At 43.6% G+C, this 19,109-nt stretch overlaps 1 protein-coding gene across 4 annotated transcripts in view; it reads left to right on the top strand.

Moving 5' to 3' along the window:
• Nucleotides 1-19,109, top strand: part of LOC126483832 (cap-specific mRNA (nucleoside-2'-O-)-methyltransferase 2) — a 296,880-nt gene that overhangs the window by 17,815 nt on the left and 259,956 nt on the right. For 2 of the 4 annotated variants that reach the window (XM_050107032.1, XM_050107033.1), the window contains exon 2: nucleotides 15,684-15,830. The exons of the other annotated variants lie outside the window; for them this stretch is intronic. The gene's annotated coding sequence lies outside the window, so the exon portion shown is untranslated. The remainder of the gene's footprint in view (nucleotides 1-15,683; nucleotides 15,831-19,109) is intronic. 4 annotated transcript variants of the gene reach the window in all.

Consider the following 19,109-nt stretch of genomic DNA (forward strand, 5'->3'; position numbering starts at 1 on the left):
TCTTCTGCCACCCAGTCTGGAGCCCTTTATGCTTGTGACCACCTTAGCAACATCCTGGTGTCCATTACGCCTCACCAGTCTTTGAGTATGGGTCAGGGAGTTAGTTTTCATAAGGACCTTATCCTTCAAATTGATGAGGAACTCTAGCCCAATTTGGAATGACGGGACATTCGTTTTGTTCAGCTTGTTCAGATAGGTCGTAAGGACGCTCACACTGAAACAGGGGCCTTTATTTTTGCATTTGAGGGAGATACCCTCCTGGAGAATGTCGAGGTTATATATTATTGGTGTGGCTGAAGCTGTACATCTCACACCCGTAAGGTGTTTTTGATGCTTGCATTTCGGGCACATTTCTTCCTGCTGTATGGGGACCCACTATGCAGTGAATGTGGACACCCACTTCATGAGACAAGCCCCTGTGTTCCGCTGCCTGTGTGTGTTAATTGTTACAACCATCAACCTCTACACTCTTCAGATTGCCTGGTTTATAAGGAGAAAAAGTCCCTTCATTGTTTATCCTACACTGAGGCTCGTCAGAAATTTGACCGACTTCACCCTGTGTCGATAACATCTAACATTTCCCCTCCTTCCTATTTTCCCAGTCTCGCCCACTCTTCTTTCCCCCTCCCCTGTTGTTTCCATGCCCTCCCCTGTGGGTACCACTCCCTCTCCCCAGCCGGAGAAGTGTTTCTTTTCTTCAGTGCCTGCCAGTGATGGGTGTCTGGACACCTCACCCTAGCATCTCCCAGAATGGAGGCCTGGTGTCACAACTCGGCTGAGGGACCCACAGTCTGTGCACCTCAAGATCGCCTACTCTCTTTCAGTTCCAGATCTCTCCCTCCATACCCTATAGAGGTCTCAGGACAAGACTGCCCCTCCCCCCCCCCTCCCTGGTGACCCTGGAGGTGCCTTCTCCCTCCTTGCAACCTGGGTGCCACCTCTTATTTATGGATGTCATTGAGTCCTTGTTGGTTATAGATGGACCAGATAGCATGGTTGGCTCCACCTGTTCGCTTCAGATTTGGATCCCTCTTCCATGCTTACTTAATGGAACTGTCACCTCTTGGAGTTACAATCACTTATTTCTTGTTACTTGGTAGCTTGTCATTCTCCAGGAATCTCATTTTACTGATGCTCACTCACAACCCTGCATGGGTCCCATGCTTTCTTTCAGAACCAGGTGAGTCAATTGAGGGCTTCTGGTGGTGTTCGCACATTGTTCCTTACATATGTTATTAGTACATGTATCCCTGTATGTACCACATTGGAATCTGTTGCCATCTGGGTCCACTTGGACTCTGCTGTCACTATTTGCAATCTCTATCTCCCCCTTGCTGCCCTAACTGCCCTCCTTCAGTAGAGCCCCCCCCCCCCCCCCCACCCCGCCACCCCTTCCCACCACTTCCTCCTCCTTGGAGGTTTTAATATCCATCACTTTTGTGGGGCAGTACTTTTTAGTTTAGTCAGGGGCTCCTTTTTTTATTTTACACATCTAGTTCCATAGGCCCAATTTGAGGATCAGGTCTCTAGTGTCAAGGAATGTGCCAGTACATGAGATTACAACATAAAAGTAACAACACATGAAATTAAATGTGTATGAACCCAAAAAAAGGCGAACTATAAGTTTATGTAAACACAATCAACAAGATAACACAGGAATCAGCTTAATTTTTCAAGGAAGTCCTAGGCAGAATAGGATGACTGACCTATGAGAAAACTCTTCAGCTTTGATTTGAAAGTGAGGTGAATACCTGCTAAGATTTATGAATTCTTGTGGTAGCTTATTGAAAATGGATGCAGCAGTGTACTGCACACCTTTCTGCGCAAGAGTCAAGGAAGTGCAATCCAAATTCAGATTGGATTTCTGCCTATTATTAAGCAAGTCAAAGCTGCTAATTTTTGAGAATAAGCTGATGTTGTTTACAAGAAATGACAGAAAAGAATATATATATGGGAAGAGTTACCCCAAAATATAATACTGCATGTCGTAAATGAATGAAAATAAGTAAAGTAGACCACTTTTTGTGCCAAACTATCACTTATTCCAGATACTGTTCAAATAGTAAAAATGGGAGCATTAAGTCTTCAAACAAGATCATGAACATGGGCTTTCCATGGCAGTTTACTATCTATCTAAATACCAAGAAATTTGAACTGTTCAGTTTCGCTAATCATATGCCCATTCTGTGAAATTAAAATGTTGGGTTTTGTTGAATTGTGTGTTAGAAAATGTAAAAAGTGAATCTTACTGTGATTTAGTGTTAATTTATTTTCTACAAGCCATGAACTAGTCTCATGAACTACACTATTTGAAAAAGTGCTGATGTTGCAAACGATGTCCTTTACTTCCAAGCTAGTGTCATCAACAAACGGAAATATTTTAGAATCACACGTTACACTAGAGCGCATGCCATTTATATGAAAAAGGAACAGGAGTGGCCCCAGTACTGATCCCTGGTGTACATCCTCGCCCCCCCCCCCCCCCCCCCCCGCCCCCCAATTTTACCCTGCCCCACTCAGACCCCCTATCATAGCCATTCCCAACACTGTGGATAATGGCCTTTTGCTGTCTGTTGTTAAAGTAAGAAGTGGACCAATTGTGAGCTACTCCCTGTATTCCGTAATCGTCCAACTTCTGAAGTAATATTTTGTGATCAACACAATCAAATGCCATAGTTAAATCAAAAAAGACGGGTAATGTTCGAAAACTTTTGTGTAATCCATCCAGTACCTGACAAAGAAAAGAGAATATAGCAATTTCAGTTGTTAAACCACTTCTTAAACCGAACTGTACATTTGATAGCAAATTATGTGAAATAGAATGATCAATTATCCTGACATACATAGCATTTTTAATAACTTGAGCAAACACTGATAGTAAAGAAATAGATCTGAAATTATCTACATTTTTCCCTTTCTCCCTTTTTTATAAAGTGGCTTTACTGGCTCTGAGCACTATGGGACTTAACATCTGAGATCATCAGTCCCCTAGAACTTAGAACTACTTAAACCTAACCAACCTAAGGACATCACACACATCCATGCCCGAGGCAGGATTCGAACCTGCGACCATAGCAATCGCGCGGTTCCAAACAGGAGCGCCTAGAACCGCTTGGCAACACCGGCCGGCAGTGGCTTTACTTGGGTTGGGTTGTTTGGGGAAGGAGACCAGACAGCGAGGTCATCGGTCTCATTGGATTAGGGAAGGATGGGGAAGGAAGTCGGCCGTGCCCTTTCAGAGGAACCATCCTGGCATTTGCCTGGAGTGATTTAGGGAAGTGGCTTTACTACTGAGTACTTTAATCATTCAGGAAACTGACCATTCTTAAACGAAAAATTACAAATATGGCTAAGTACAGGGCTAAAATGTGCAGCACAGTACTTAAATATTCTGCTAGGTACTCCATCATATCCATGAGAGTCTGTAGTCTTTAGTGATTTAACTATTGTCCCAATCTCCCCCTTGTCAGTATCGCAGAGGAGTATTTCAGACATCAGTCTCGGAAAGGCATTTTGCAAGAGAATTATGTGAGTCCCTGTAGAAACTAAGTTTTTATTTAATTCACCAGCAATTCTCAGAAAGTCATTGTTAAATACTGTATGTATATCTGACTTATCAGTAACAGAAATATTTTTACTATGAATTGACGTTATATCATTGACCTTGTGCTGCTGACCAGACACTTCCTTAACAACTGACCATATGGTTTTAATCTGATCCTGTGAAATAGCTGTTCCATTTGCATATCACATACTCTTTGCCTTCCTAAGTGACAAATTTTTTGCAGACAATGACCTGTGCTTTTTAATTACCAGTTCCCATACTTATTTTAGTGCCACATATGGCACTTTCTCTGCAATTGATGGTTTGACCTCTGTGATAGTGCCCACTTCCCATTGATTCTCTCATTACCCTCCCACTCCCACTAGCCATGTTATGCTGCTGGGCTTTCCATCATGCTGATTGTCCTCAATATGTCTCCCAGGTCGTGATTGCGCCTTCTTTGCCAGGTTGTATTGATGCAGGTGTTCGTGATCTGTCTGGTAAGATAACGTATGCTGCCAGCATTGCTGTTCCATGCTCGATGAGCCCCATTCATAAACAGCCAGTTCCGTGGTTGACATGGCCATTGTCACTACCGTATATACTCATTGTCGGCCCTTGCAACATCTTCAGTGGCACCAGTCCTCTTTCGGTCTTATTACTTTTAAACGTCTTTGTGCGAAAGCCTTTTACTTAATAAAACAGAGCAATCAAGTGGGTTGGGAAAGCAGTGTCTCCTTTCTAGGTTCTTCTGCCCCTTCGTCATGGTTGTCGGCTACACTACACACCCTGCATAGCTGTCAATGGCAGTCTTCCATTGCAGGCTTTGTCCTTCCAGGCCTTGCCCTTCCAGGTGGCCATTGTACGAATCCATCAGTTCTTGTGGCACACCTTGCAACCCATTTTGCGACTGAACTGGCATCAACTTCCTATCTAGACACCTTTTTTGTCCAGGAACAGTGGGTGGAAGCTTCCCACGTAAGTTTTACCCCTTGTCAGATGGAATCGTATAATGAACATTTTACTGGTTGGGAACCTCTTCCAGCCCTCAGCGTCTTCCAGCCCTCAGCAAACAGGTGACGCGGAAACTGCTTCTGGAGATGGGCATCTCCAAAGCTGATCTATGTTCTGCCTTATACCACAGGGTTTTCAGGCTTTGGGAGATGGAATGGCATAACAGTATGCATAAAAAGCTGCATGTCATTAAGGAGACGACGAATGTGTGGAAGTCTTCCATGCGGTCCTCTCACAGGGAATCAATTGTCCTCTCCGGCTCCACATTGGGCATACATGGCTAATGCATGGTTACCTACTCCGTCGCGAGGACCCACCTGTGTGTTGCTGTGGCTCCCAAATGACAGTTGTCCACCTCTTGCTGGACTGCCCACTTGTAGCTGCTCTTCAGCGGACTTTTAACTTTCCCAGCTCCCTACCTTCGGTGTTGGGTGACGATGCCTCAGCAGCAGCTTTAGTTTTACGTTTTATCTGTGAGAGTGGGTTTTATACTTCTATGTAGGTTTTAGCACATATCCTTTGTCCCTCTGTGTCCTCCACCCTATTGCTTTTGGTGTGGAAGTTTTAATGTGTTGCAGAGTGGCTGGCTTTCCCTGTTTATTATCGCGGTCAGCCAGCCACTGTAATCTGCTTTCCTGTTTTACTCTCTTCTGTTTCTAGCATCTCTGTTGTTTTCTTGTCGTCTTTTGTTCCATTTAGGGTTCATTGCCTTCTCTTCATTCTTGTGGTTTTTCCTTTCTTTCTGTTTTGTGTTGTCTGTCTTGTCCATTTCATTCTTACACTTGTGGCATTGTTTTATTAGGAACAAGGGACTGATGACTTCGTAGTTTGGCCTCTTGCCCTCTCTTTTAAACCAACCAACCGGCCCTCAGCGCCTTCCCATAATTCCATCCATAACCAGCTGCTTCAACACCTCAGTCCTGCACAATGACAATATATGACCTGTGTCTCCTGCAAGTTAACTTGAATGGATGTTGGAGTGTTGGCTCATTTCAATCCTCAAATCTTGGAACTTTGTTTCTCCCTAACAGTGCAGCTTTTGGGAGGGACGATCTCCGTCATCTGCAGGCCTTTTCTGAGTGCCACCATCTTGTCACATAATGTCTACGACAGCTTGGCACCATCACATCATACTTGGGCTCCTTGAGAGGGGGCTTCAGGGTCACCACCTGATTTTTATTCACAAATTCCTGTCTCACTTGTCATTCAGAGTTCAGATTGGCACTGTTCTCAGCTCTTTGTAAACCATGGAAACTGGCTCTCCATAGCGCTCCTTGTCAAGTGTTCTTTTTTTATAGCTATTAAAGGACTTGTGGCCCCTGCTGGACCATTGGTAAATCTTGCTCTGGATGTGGATGATTTCTATATTTGGGCTAGCTCCTAGTCGGTGGCCTCTGCAGAACGACAGCTTCTATTCTTTTTGTGCCCTTGGGACGTCACCCACTTGCTGCCCACCCTCAAGTGATTTTACCTGTTGGGCTCCGCCTCACTTTTATCTGCCGCGATTTCCATCTCCCCTCCCTGTCCTCTTCCCCACATTATCTCCCGAAAGCCTCCATTGCTCTAATGGTGTTCCATTGTGTGTTCCAACCACTCTTACGGAAGTTTCAGGATGCCATTGTTTTTTTACACTGGTGGCTCTACATCCACAGATCATCTGAAAACCCCTCCATGTCTTCTGTTGGCACATAACACCATTCCTTTCATGCCATGTGTGGAGTGTTTACTTCGGAATTGATGGACATCTATTGGGTCGTCTCCTTTATTAAATAGTCCTCTCTCACCTGTGTTTTGTTATGTACAAACTCAATGAGTGGCCTTCAGGCTATCGCTTGGTGTTTTTCCTGCCATCCCAGTGGTGTCTGCCATCCACGGCCTTCTTGCCGATCCTCAATTCGGTTCGGTTGACTTCCTTCAGGTTCCTGGCCATGTGGGTACTCCAGGTAATGAACTTGCTGATTATCTGGCTTTTTTTGGGGGGGGGGGGGTGATTGATCACCTAAGCCCCATTCTTGGTGACCCCTCTGGGGGCAGATTTGTGGCTTTACATCAAATCACTTTGTGCCCAATCGTTTTTAGACTCTTGGAGGCCTACATCCTATCCAATAAAATTCATACAATCAAGGACAGTCCCACCATGTGGCATTCTTCCCTCTGCCTCCACCGGTGGGAATCTTCATATGGGCCATACTAGGTTCACTCGTGGTCTTTTGCTCCGCAATGAGCCATTCGCCCTTTGTAGTTGTGGGCCCTCCTCATGGTGATCAGTTTGCTGAAGTGCCCACAACTTTTGACCGTTCGCACTAAGTACACCCTCCCACCTTCCTTGTCCCGAGTGCTAACAGGCGATCCTCACATGGTTACATCAGTCCTCAGTTTTCTTTGCGAAAGGGGTTCGTCCTCCCAGGTTTAAGTTCTTGAATTTTCCTCTGGAATTGGAGTCCTTTGGTTGGGGTTGGTACTGGTTATGGAGGTCTTGGCCTTGCCATCTTGTGTCTTTCCCTTGTGTTGTCTCTGTTGTGTGGTGGTCATGGTTCAGTGTGGGGTCAGGAAGGTTCAGTGGCAGTGCTGGTGCCCCAATTCATGTATCGTTTCTGGAGTGCTCCTGTTCTTACTATCCCCTGCCCCCCCCCCCCATTCTTTCCTCTACCTGTTTCCCTGACATTCCTTTTACCTCTGGTTTGCCATTTTCCTCTAGCCTTTGACTGGAGTGTCCTGTATGTGTTATTCCTCACATCAGATTAGCACTTGCACCCTAGATCCTCAATTATTTATTGGATGTATTCCAGTCTCTCTCTTGCCATATGTTTCTTACTCTTTGTAGCTCCCTCTAGCACCATGGAAGGTATCCCCTGATTTCTTGACCACGTCCTATCAATCTCTCCCTTCTTCCTGTCGGTTTTTTCCGTATGTTCCTGTCTTAACCAATTTTGCAATGAACCTCCTCATTTTCTACCTTCTCAGTACACATAATTTTCAACATCTTACTGTGGCAGGGCTGGCCACAGCATACTAAACTTCACACAAGCAGTGTGTACAAAGCCAAGGCCCAGCCTGTCACTCAACTTTGCTCGGTCTTTCTTGGAAGTACCCGGTATAACGCAACATTTCGTTTAGAATTACGGTACGGCCGGTTTCGATTGTCAAAACTCTTTAGTTCGGCATAATTGTTGTGTGAGTGCTATTTACCCTTACTTATTTTTGTTTGATATGAAGGATGTTCACAGGCCCAGTGGCTATTTGTACAAAAAGAGTCTAGCAATCTATCATCACAATTTTTTAAAAATTAATGAGAATGACAGAAGAGAGTGACGAGAATTCTCAATTCGCGTAAGTGACAGGTACTGCCTACTTGCTGTAAAGTATTACAATACTGTGCAGAAAGAATTTAAAGATCTAGTTGACAATGAAAGAGCAAAAAATGAGTGATCGACAGACAGGATTCATTTTTGTGTACATCAAGAAGCACTTTGTGCTAAATTTGCAGGTATGGAGCATTGGAAGAAATTGATGGTATGAATAGTACAATTTCTGAGTTTGCACACATTATTCCATTGTCATTGTTAGTTTTCAATGGAACTGAATGAAGACTGTGAAGAATTCATATATTACTGCAAAAATACATTGGTAAAGTGAAGGGGCATGCCTGAAACAATTTTTTGATCTAAAACTCACTATTCTTTAATTTATAAAGGAAAAAGGAGTGCAAGAATGAAAATTAGAACATCTAGAATGAATTGCAGACTTAAAATTTCAAGTGGACATAACTGCACACTACCTACAGTAAGACATTGCAAGATGACGTCCTTCTGTTTTGATGGGGTTGCATTTAAAAAGAAAATCCCATTGTAGAAGAAACACATTCTGACAAAGAGAGTCCAGTTCCCTAAGTTCATTGGCTCAAGGAAATGGGAGGTTTGAAGAATTCACTGTGGCACTGAAAGAACTAAAAAGATATTTCTATAAAGGTTTTGAGGGCACTGTCAATTTTGCATCTATTTTTAAAACATTTGTGTTTCGGTTGAAAGTGCTTCTGCGTATGCAGATGTAGCTGATTGACTCGCAAGGTAATTAGAGATTTATTGATCTTTTTATGTTAAAACTATCCAGGACATCTATATAGCTTTCCTCAGTTAGAGTATCCAAGTCTCCATAATGAGGTTGCAAAAGTGCTACAATATTTCCATCAACATATTTGTGTGAAAGACCTTTCTTTCTTTATGAAACCAAATAAGTCAAGAGTACTAGGCAACTTGTGTGCAAAACACTGTGAAATTGCCTGTGTCTTCTGTATGCTGACAGTTTGTACCATATGAAAATTATATATAATGTGTTCAGTGCATCAAAAATAAATAAATAATACAGAAAGTTTGTTTTGTTTGTGATTTATCTTATTGAGAAATGTGAAGTATAAAACAAAGTCATATGCAGTGTGGCTGCACTGCCATTTAAATGTGACGAGTTCCCAGTATCCCCCCTTCCCCCTCCTCGTGCTCAGACAGCATGGCTTGGTGGTGGGGGAAATGTGCAGTGAAACTGAGTACTTTGGCACCCGTCGCATGGCCCGTGAGCCTAAACCTTGCCTGCCCCTATGCTATAGCAAACACTTAAATTCTCTTCTTTTCCAGTTTTCGTACAATTCATGATTCACTAACATACTGTGCTGTGCTCCAGAAGTACATTCTCAGACATTTCTTCCTCAAATTATGACCGTTGTTTAATAATATTTGACTTCTCTTGGTCAGGAACACTCTTTTTGCCTGTTGCCTGTGTAGGTCTGCTTTTTATGTCCTTCTTGCTTCATCTGTCATTTGTTTACTTTCCAAGTAGTGGACTTCCTGAACTTCATCTACTTTGTGGTCCAAATCTTGATCTTAAGTTTGTTGGTAATATCATTTCTGTTACTGCTTATTACTTTCCTTGTTCTTTGATTTACTCTCAATCCATATTCTGTTCTTATTGGAATGTTCATTCCATTTAAAACATCCTTCATTTCTTCTTCACTTTTAGCAAGGGCACATTGCCATCAGTGAATCTTATCATTGATGTCCTTGCATCCTTAATTTCATTCTCACTCTTTAGCCCTTTTTTTTAAAAAAAATTTCCAGCTATGCTTCTTGTATGTACACATTAAACATAAGGGGCTAAGAACTATGTCCATATCTTACACCGTTTTTAATTTGAGGACTTTGTTCTTGGTGTTACATTCTTATTGTTCCCTCTTAGTTCTTGTACATATTCTACATCTTGCATCATTTTACAGTGTTAAGCACTTTGTTGAGATTTCCTAAATTCTTACTTCAGTGGGCAAGTGCAGTGTGTGTGGATAGGGCATGGGAACTCTGTCAGTGAACTAGATTTAGGGAATAGCGTCTGCTTGTGAAGACCTTAGTAAGACAACCATGTAATGAGAAAGGGTTTGCTTTTAGTGCAGATGTGCTGTCTACAGTTGGGGAAACTATATGTGAGGGACATTTTGGTATGGAAGGGGTGACAGCTGTCGGAGTACAGGTGCTGTTGATGGTTACTGGGCTTGGATGGAACCTGTGGCCATAACAAGCTTACCAGTGCCTTGTTCCTGTGTGTGTGTGTGTGTGTGTGTGTTGTCATTAAATTATTTTTGTTCCATCAACGACATTCCATTACCATGTAGGTTGTTCGCATCTAATATTGAACGAATCTGTAGGTTAAGTAAAGCTGACAGGAAGTAAAGACTGGACTGATTATAACATGACATTAATGTGATTGCATTTCATATGGGGAGCAGACCAAACTTGTCTGCTCCAATTTTACTGGGCCTTTGTGTGATCTCAGTCTGATTATAGGTGCATGGTGTATGGGTCTGCATGGCCCTCTTATTTCAAAATTTTGGGCTTGGTTCACCAATAAGTAATTCAGCTGACCACTGGAGTCTTCAGAACCAGCCCCATACCAAGCCTTCACAGTGAGACTATTGAGCTCTTGCTTCACATCAGGTGACAACTCGTGGTACAACAGGCCTATACACACTGTCCATGCGTACAGTATCATTGTTTCGCAACCTGTGGAATGGATTTTTTGTAATTGACAATGAGCAGCGAGGCCCAGTGGAATTAACTTGAGGCCCAGAGTTATTTTAGATTTGGTCCATTAAAAAGCAAGTCTATGTTCCAGACTTTATGTTTCAAGCTCTGTTTTTTTCACATTTTAACTAGAAATTACAATTCTATAGTTCTGTGCAACTGATGGTTCCTAACAGGAGTATTGTCTTGGCTGTTCAGTAGTGTTCCCTGACCATATTTTCAGGATTCATCTTCTCCATTAATATGCTGTAATTAATGCAGGGTTCCATGTGATTGTCATAGCACTGGAACAGATTAGATGTTTTAAAGGCAAACTGTTTCTCATCTGTCTGATTCCTTTAGTGCCCTACAAACATTGCAACACATCTACCCGGAACAGAATGTGGCCCAGCTGACACATGACCAACTGTGCTTTCTTCGACAGTGGGGAAGCAACAGGTGTCAGTCCGCTGAGTACCGGGCCATGTGGAAATTCAGGAAAATTAACAGGCAGACCAAGCAGCCAAGTAGACATGCAGGGAGTGAGACACGACAGGATGTGCTGCTCGCCAGCAGGCTGTCATTTTGCTGGTGGGTTGGAGATTGATGCAAGCGGGAGAGGAGGAGTGGTCGGCAGTGGCAGACAATAAGCTATGGTTGGTGAAGCTAGCTATCCAGCTGTGGAATTCCTCTTGCCAGTCACTGTGGCAGGATGAAGTGGCCCTTACCTGTCTCTGGATTGGGCACTGTCCATTAACACATGGCTTCTTACTCTAGTAATAGAAATCTCCTTCCCCTCCCCCAAGTCTGTGATGCCTGTGGTGTGTAAAGCATTATAAGCAACATTTTAACTGATTGCATTTTATATGGTGATAAATGGGAAGAAACATATTTAGGTAGGAAACTGCTTCTGTTTTTTGCTGATGACGAGGTGACTGATAAAGGTTTTCAAATTTTGCGAAGTGTCTGGACTGTGGTGTAAGCTTTTAGGCTGGAGATTTTAGTGTGTTGCAGAGTGTCTGGCTCACCCTCTTTGTTCCTGAGATGAGCCAACCAAAGTTATCTGCTGTATTCATTCAAAAGTTCTACACACTGTAAGATAGAATCGAAGAAAATAATTTATTTTCCAAAATGCCTTTACAGGCCCTTAATATTCTCTCTCTTCTTGTGACAATTTCTGTGTTCCAGATAGGGAAAATGTATTGTTGAGCTGAGCTGTCTGATTACTCGGGTCACCTCTCTTGAAGTGTAAAAATTGTTTGTAAATGTTTTTGTTGGATTTGTTCCTTCAATCAAAGGCTAATGGGCTCATATCAATACCATATGGTGGTTAGGGATGTATTTCCCATCTATATTTGTTGAGCATTTCTCTCACTGGTAAGGCAATGTGAGGTCTTGCTTTATCGTGCAAAATGAGGACACGAGCTGCAAGCACGTCAAGTGCAAAACATTTTGCAGAAACAGCTTGTTGTATGCTTCTGTTACAGACATCCCCTGGGGCACTCTATTTTTAGCTATGATTCCATTCATGTCATATGCCAAGATCATCTTCAGTTTCACCTTGGATGGTGTTGGAATTTTTTCGGGCATGGAGAGTTGAAACTTTTCCATTGTGCGACTGAGACTTCAGTTCTAGCTTAAAACTTCACACCCAGATATCATAAAGTGCAACAGTCCTTTTCAGAAACTGTCGTTCTGTTTGGTAGCACTGAAGCAATTCTTCCGCAATTCTTGTGCAACTTGCTTTCTGCTCTTCTCTCAGATCATGCAGAACCCATCTGGCTACAACTTTTCTCATCTTTAACTTTTCAGTAATGATTCTGGAAACTGAAGTGACATACATTGTGACTCCCCAGGGGGGCTAGCTGCTGTTGGCGGGTTTGTACTTTGCTACCACGGAGCCCCAAACTTTGCAACATCTTTTCCCTTCCGTGCTGCATGTCTGTACTCTTGCTATTCTTCCCCCCCCCTTCCCCCTTGGGGAACATATGTGGGATGTTTTCAGAAATGTGTTCTGCATTTTCAGTAGCTGATATCAGAACATGTGTTTCGTTCCTTTTTTTCTTTCTTCGTTCCCCTTCTCCTACCCTTTCTCTGCTTCAGCGTTTGAGTTTCCTCTTTTACTTCTTCCTCCCTGTGCGCTCCTGAAGGCTGGCCCACATGTCTGATGCATAACAGGTGACTGTGTAATGTGTAATTCCCAGCCACAGGTCAACGGGTTCGCACGTATCCCTCTTACAAGCCAGACACAGGGTGGGGTGATTGCCTGAGCTGTACCTTCCCAAATAGCTGATTTGTCTCTCTGTCAGGTATTTGGGAGGTTTGACCTGAGGTGTGAACAATCACCTGGCACCCCTCCAGTGGAATGTTCGCAATGTTAGATCCAACAAAGAGGACTTAAGGCTGCTCTTGGGATCACAGCATCCACGTGTTCTCTGCCCCCAGGAAACAAAATTGTGTCCTCAAGACCACTTTGAGTTCTCGAATTTCTTTATGGCCCCCTACCCCCACCAAGGATGGCATTCCATCTCATAGGGGAGTCATGTTGCTCATCCAGGACGACATTCATAGTTACACCATCTCCCTGACTACCTGACTTTAAGCTGTTGCAGCCCACATTTTCTTTCCTCACTCGTCTTTTCCCTTTTTACTGTTTATATCCCTCCGTCATTTGGTGTTACCTGAGCAGACTTCCTCCAGCTTTTTGGGCAACTCTCTCACCCCTTTCTCCTGCTCGGTGACTTTAATTGCACACCATCTCCTTTGGTGTTCTCAGAGATCCTGTCAGAGATGTGCCCTATTGGCTGATCTTCTCAATAAACTTAACCTTATCTGCCTTAATAAGAAAGCAACCACATTCCTTTGAGACTCCACACACACTTATTCCCATTTGAACCTTTCCTTCTGCACTGCCCAGCTTGCCCATTGTCTCAAGTGGTTCATTCTCTCTGACACATATTTGAGCAACCATTTCCCGTGTGCTAGCCGTTTGCTGACTCCTATCCCACCTGTGTACACACCCAAACAACAGCTTTCTAAGGCCGCCTGGATGCTTTAGACCTCGCTGGCGACCTTCAACAAACATTTTCCCACTTGTGATGACCAGGTAGAAACATTATCCTTACTGTCGCAGTCATTCCTTGCAATTCCTCTTTGGTGGATTTTAACCGTCCTCCTATGATGGCCAACTGCAATCGTTATAAACAGTTGCATGCACAGTGTCATTGCATTCTTCGGTATAGCAAAAAAGCTAGCTGGATTTTATGTACTAGTTCTTTTACTAGTTCCACTCTCTCATCCCTCATGTGGGCCAACCTACAACGGCGCTCCTGGACCAAGATCCGTTCCCCAATTTCCGGCCTGACCGTAGATGATGATGTGATGTGGACCCTATTGCTATCTCTAACATCTTGGGCTGCTATTTTGCAGAGATTTCCAGCTCCACCCACCGTAACCCTGTATTCCTCCATCACACACGAGTGGAGGAGGCTTGGGCAATACCCTTCTCTTCTCAGAATCTTGAGTGCTATAATGCTGCCTTGACTGTGAGGGATCTCAATAATGCTCTCACTTCATTTCGAACTTCTGCCCCAGGGCTAGACACTCAGATGTCACAGAACCTTTCTCTTGCACGCAAACATTTTCTCCATACGTACGATCTAATCTGGGCCGAGGGCACGCTTCCCAGACACTGTTGTGAAGCCACTGTCATACCCATACGTAAGCCCGGTAAGGAAAAACAACTTTCTTCTATTTATCACCTCATTTCCTTCAACAGCTGTGTTTGCAAGGTGATGGAACTTATGATTCATGCCCAGCTGGTATGATGGTTCGAGTCTCTGAATTTACTAACCACTGCACAGTGCGGATTTCGAGTGTGCCGTTCCTCAGTTGACCATCTCGTCACATAGTCGCTCATGTCACGAATGGTTTTCTGCAGAATGTGGCCATGTTGTTTTTTTGAGAAAAGTTTTTTTTGATTTAGAGAAAACCTACGACACCTGCTTGAGGACTGGTATCCTTCGTACTCTCTACACATGGGTCTTCCATAGCCACATTGCCCCATTTCCTTCAGGAATTTATAGAGTTTTCTGGGTATGTGTGGGTTCTGACTTGCTGGACACCTTTATCCAGGAAAACGATTTGCCTCAGGATTCTGTCCTGAGCATAGTCGTCTTTGTGTTTTTCTTTGCAGTTCATGTTTTAATAATTTTGCGATATTTATCCACACTTCATCTCGTAAAGTTTTAGTGAGGGTGTTAAAGACCTTGCTGTTGTGTACCCATGTTGACATTTCATTGTCAACTATTGCACATTGTATAACTTTTCCTTCTTCCATTGTGACAGTTGGCTCATCCAGCTACCTGTATAGAAAAATTGAGTTTAATGTGAAATTGGAACCATTCTATACATTGCACATCGATTTTTCAGATACACAAAGCATTGCCAGAAATGAAAGTCATGCAAGATTGACACATGTATTCACAGTGGAAATTGCACCCAAGATTTGTAATTTTAATACAATACTTTGAAAGTCAGTAGCAGATTGAAGAGGCCAAAGTTACATGAATTGCAGTAAGAATACATATACAATGACAGTAATCAGTGATGACCACACTGTGTATGGTGCCCAGTAAATGGATTGGGACATGATGCTAATTGTGACAATATTGAAGTGGCCAAGTTGTTGCAGATGTTGGTGTTGCTGAGTGTGCATAGCAAGATTGGGAAAGGTTAACACAAGACTTAGCCAGAATTTTCATCTTCCTACTGAAAATATGCACTTGATTTTTAAAATTTCCAGTATAATTTCGACTGCTTATGCATGCAAATTCTGCTCTGTGAAGTGTGTAACCAAGATTACTGTGGAATCCCCACTGTTACAGGAAAAACAATTTGCAGAGTTCTCATTTTTTATAACATGGACAGTATTTGCCTTCATTGTTAATGTTCATGTATAAATAAAAATGCGAATCTAACACCATGTTGCACTTAGTTATATCTGTTTTTAGTTTCATGTTCTGTTACATATAACCTTATGTATTTATGTAGTCATGTATAAACTGACGTAATGTGGTTTCCAGAGTCTGATGTCAATGTGAAAAAACAAAAAATCTTGAGATGAGTAAATTAACACTATGGATCGACAGCTTGTACAAGATAAGGCTGGCTGAAAAACGATCATAAAGGTCAACTGTGACTCACTGAACATATTGTCATTATTTACATAGGTGGGTAACAATTACAGTGTCTTTATTTTCATTCAAAAGATAGTAACATTCATTGATGAAATTTCTCAGAAATTAACCATTTATTGTATGCCTGATTTAAGTTTTCAAACAGCGTAAATGTTTTTCTTACTGTCATTATGAATGTGTCTGATCCGTTTCTGAAATAGGTTCTTGGTTTTAGGGGTGATATGGTGTTTTAATTCAGTTAACTTTGCAAGAGTATTTGTTGTACAAACAAAGAAAATTCTTTAGGTGCAATAATTCTGTGATTAGAAACCTTTATTCTCTCTCTCTCTCTCTCATATATATAATAGAGGGAAACATTCCACGTGGGAAAAATATATCTAAAAACAAAGATGATGTGACTTGCCAAACGAAAGTGCTGGCAGGTCGATACACACACAAACATACACACAAAATTCTAGCTTTCGCAACCAATGGTTGCTTCATCAGGAAAGAGGGAAGGAGAGGGAAAGACGAAAGGAAGTGGGTTTTAAGGGAGAGGGTAAGGAGTCATTCTAATCCCGGGAGCGGAAAGACTTACCTTGGGGGGAAAAAGGACAGGTATACACTCGCACACACACCCATATCCATCCGCACATACACAGACACAAGCAGACATTTGTAAATGCAAAGAGTTTGGGCAGAGATGCCAGTCGAGGCGGAAGTACAGAGGCAAAGATGTTGTTGAAAGAAAGGTGACGTATGAGCGGCGGCAACTTGAAATTAGCGGAGGTTGAGGCCTGGCGGATAACGAGGAGAGAGGATATACTGAAGGGCAAGTTCCCATCTCCGGAGTTCTGACAGGTTGGTGTTAGTGGGAAGTATCCAGATAACCCGGACGGTGTAACACTGTGCCAAGATGTGCTGGCCGTGCACCAAGGCATGTTTAGCCACAGGGTGATCCTCATTACCAACAAACACTGTCTGCCTGTGTCCATTCATGCGAATGGACAGTTTGTTGCTGGTCATTCCCACATAGAAAGCTTCACAGTGTAGGCAGGTCAGTTGGTAAATCGCGTGGGTGCTTTCACACGTGGCTCTGCCTTTGATCGTGTACACCTTCCGGGTTACAGGACTGGAGTAGGTGGTGGTGGGAGGGTGCGTGGGACAGTTTTTACACCGGGGGCGGTTACAAGGGTAGGAGCCAGAGGGTAGGGAAGGTGGTTTGGGGATTTCATAGGGATGAACTAAGAGGTTACGAAGGTTGGTGGATGGTGGAAAGACACTCTTGGTGGAGTGGGGAGGATTTCATGAAGGATGGATCTCATTTCAGGGCAGGATTTGAGGAAGTCGTATCCCTGCTGGAGAGCCACATTCAGAGTCTGATCCAGTCCCGGAAAGTATCCTGTCACAAGTGGGGCACTTTTGTTGTTCTTCTGTGGGAGGTTCTGGGTTTGAGGGGATGAGGAAGTGGCTCTGGTTATTTGCTTCTGTACCAGGTCGGGAGGGTAGTTGCGGGATGCGAAAGCTGTTTTCAGGTTGTTGGTGTAATGGTTCAGGGATTCCAGACTGGAGCAGATTCGTTTGCCACGAAGACCTAGGCTGTAGGGAAGGGACCATTTGATGTGGAATGGGTGGCAGCTGTCATAATGGAGGTACTGTTGCTTATTGGTGGGTTTGATGTGGACGGACGTGTGAAGCTGGCCATTGGACAGATGGAGGTCAACGTCAAGGAAAGTGGCATGGGATTTGGAGTAGGATCAGGTGAATCTGATGGAACCAAAGGAGTTGAGGTTGGAGAGGAAATTCTGGAGTTCTTCTTCACTGCGAGTCCAGATCATGAAGATGTCATCAATAAATCTGTACCAAACTTTAGGTTGGCAGGCCTGGGTGACCAAGAAGGCTTCCTCTAGGGGACCCATGAATAGGTTGGCGTACGAGGGGGCCATCCTGGTACCCATGGCTGTTCCCTTTAGTTGTTGGTATGTCTGGCCTTCAAAAGTGAAGAAGTTGTGGGTCAGGATGAGGTAATGAGGAAAGAGGTTTTAGGTAGGTTGGCAGGTGATCGGCGTGAAAGGAAGTGTTCCATCGCAGCGAGGCCCTGGACGTGCGGAATATTTGTGTATAAAGAAGTGGCATCAATGGTTACAAGGATGGTTTCCGGGGGTAACAGACTGGGTAAGGATTCCAGGCGTTCGAGAAAGTGGTTGGTGTCTTTGATGAAGGATGGGAGACTGCATGTAATGGGTTGAAGGTGTTGATCTATGTAGGCAGAAATACGTTCTGTGGGGGCTTGGTAACCAGCTACAATGGGACGGCCGGGATGATTGGGTTTGTGAATTTCAGGAAGAAGGTAGAAGGTAGGGGTGCGGGGTGTCGGTGGGTTCAGGAGGTTGATGGAGTCAGGTGAAAGGTTTTGTAGGGGGCCTAAGGTTCTGAGGATTCCTTGAAGCTCCGCCTGGACATCAGGAATGGGATTACCTTGGCAAACTTTGTATGTGGTGTTGTCTGAAAGCTGACACAGTCCCTCAGCCACACTTCCGACGATCAAGTACCACGGTCGTGGAACCCTTGTCCGCCGGAAGAATGACGATGGAACGGTCAGCCTTCAGATCACGGATAGCTTGGGCTTCAGCAGTGGTGATGTTGGGAGTAGGATTAAGGTTTTTTAAGAAGGATTGAGAGGCAAGGCTGGAAGTCAGAAATTCCTGGAAGGTTTGGAGAGGGTGATTTTGAGGAAGGGGAGGTGGGTCCCGCTGTGACGGAGGACGGAACTGTTCCAGGCATGGTTCAATTTGGATAGTGTCTTGGGGATTTGGATCATTAGGAGTAGGATTAGGATCATTTTTCTTCGTGGCAAAGTGATATTTCCAGCAGAGAGTACGAGTGTAGGACAGTAAATCTTTGACGAGGGCTGTTTGGTTGAATCTGGGAGTGGGGCTGAAGGTGAGGCCTTTGGATAGGACAGAGGTTTCGGATTGGGAGAGAGGTTTGGAGGAAAGGTTAACTACTGAATTAGGGTGTTGTGGTTCCAGATTGTGTTGATTGGAATTTTGAGGTTTACATTTACACATAGTTTTTTCGAAATTTTCCCGAAGTTGCCGCCACTCACACCACAGAACACCAATATAGTAGAAGTGCAAAGACCACATTATTATACGGAAACACAGAACGACACCAGCGCTACTTCACTGGCTGTGAACTTCAATACGAAAAAATATGGCGTGAAAATCTCTTACGTTTATTTCTAAATACGCGAATTAGAGGACAATATTTTTCATTTAATCTTTGAATGTGGGCCGCATAGTGCAGTAATAAAGGTTTTTGAGATCTTGC

Source organism: Schistocerca serialis, chromosome 6 (genome assembly GCF_023864345.2).
Source record: "Schistocerca serialis cubense isolate TAMUIC-IGC-003099 chromosome 6, iqSchSeri2.2, whole genome shotgun sequence".
NCBI lineage: Eukaryota > Metazoa > Arthropoda > Insecta > Orthoptera > Acrididae > Schistocerca > Schistocerca serialis.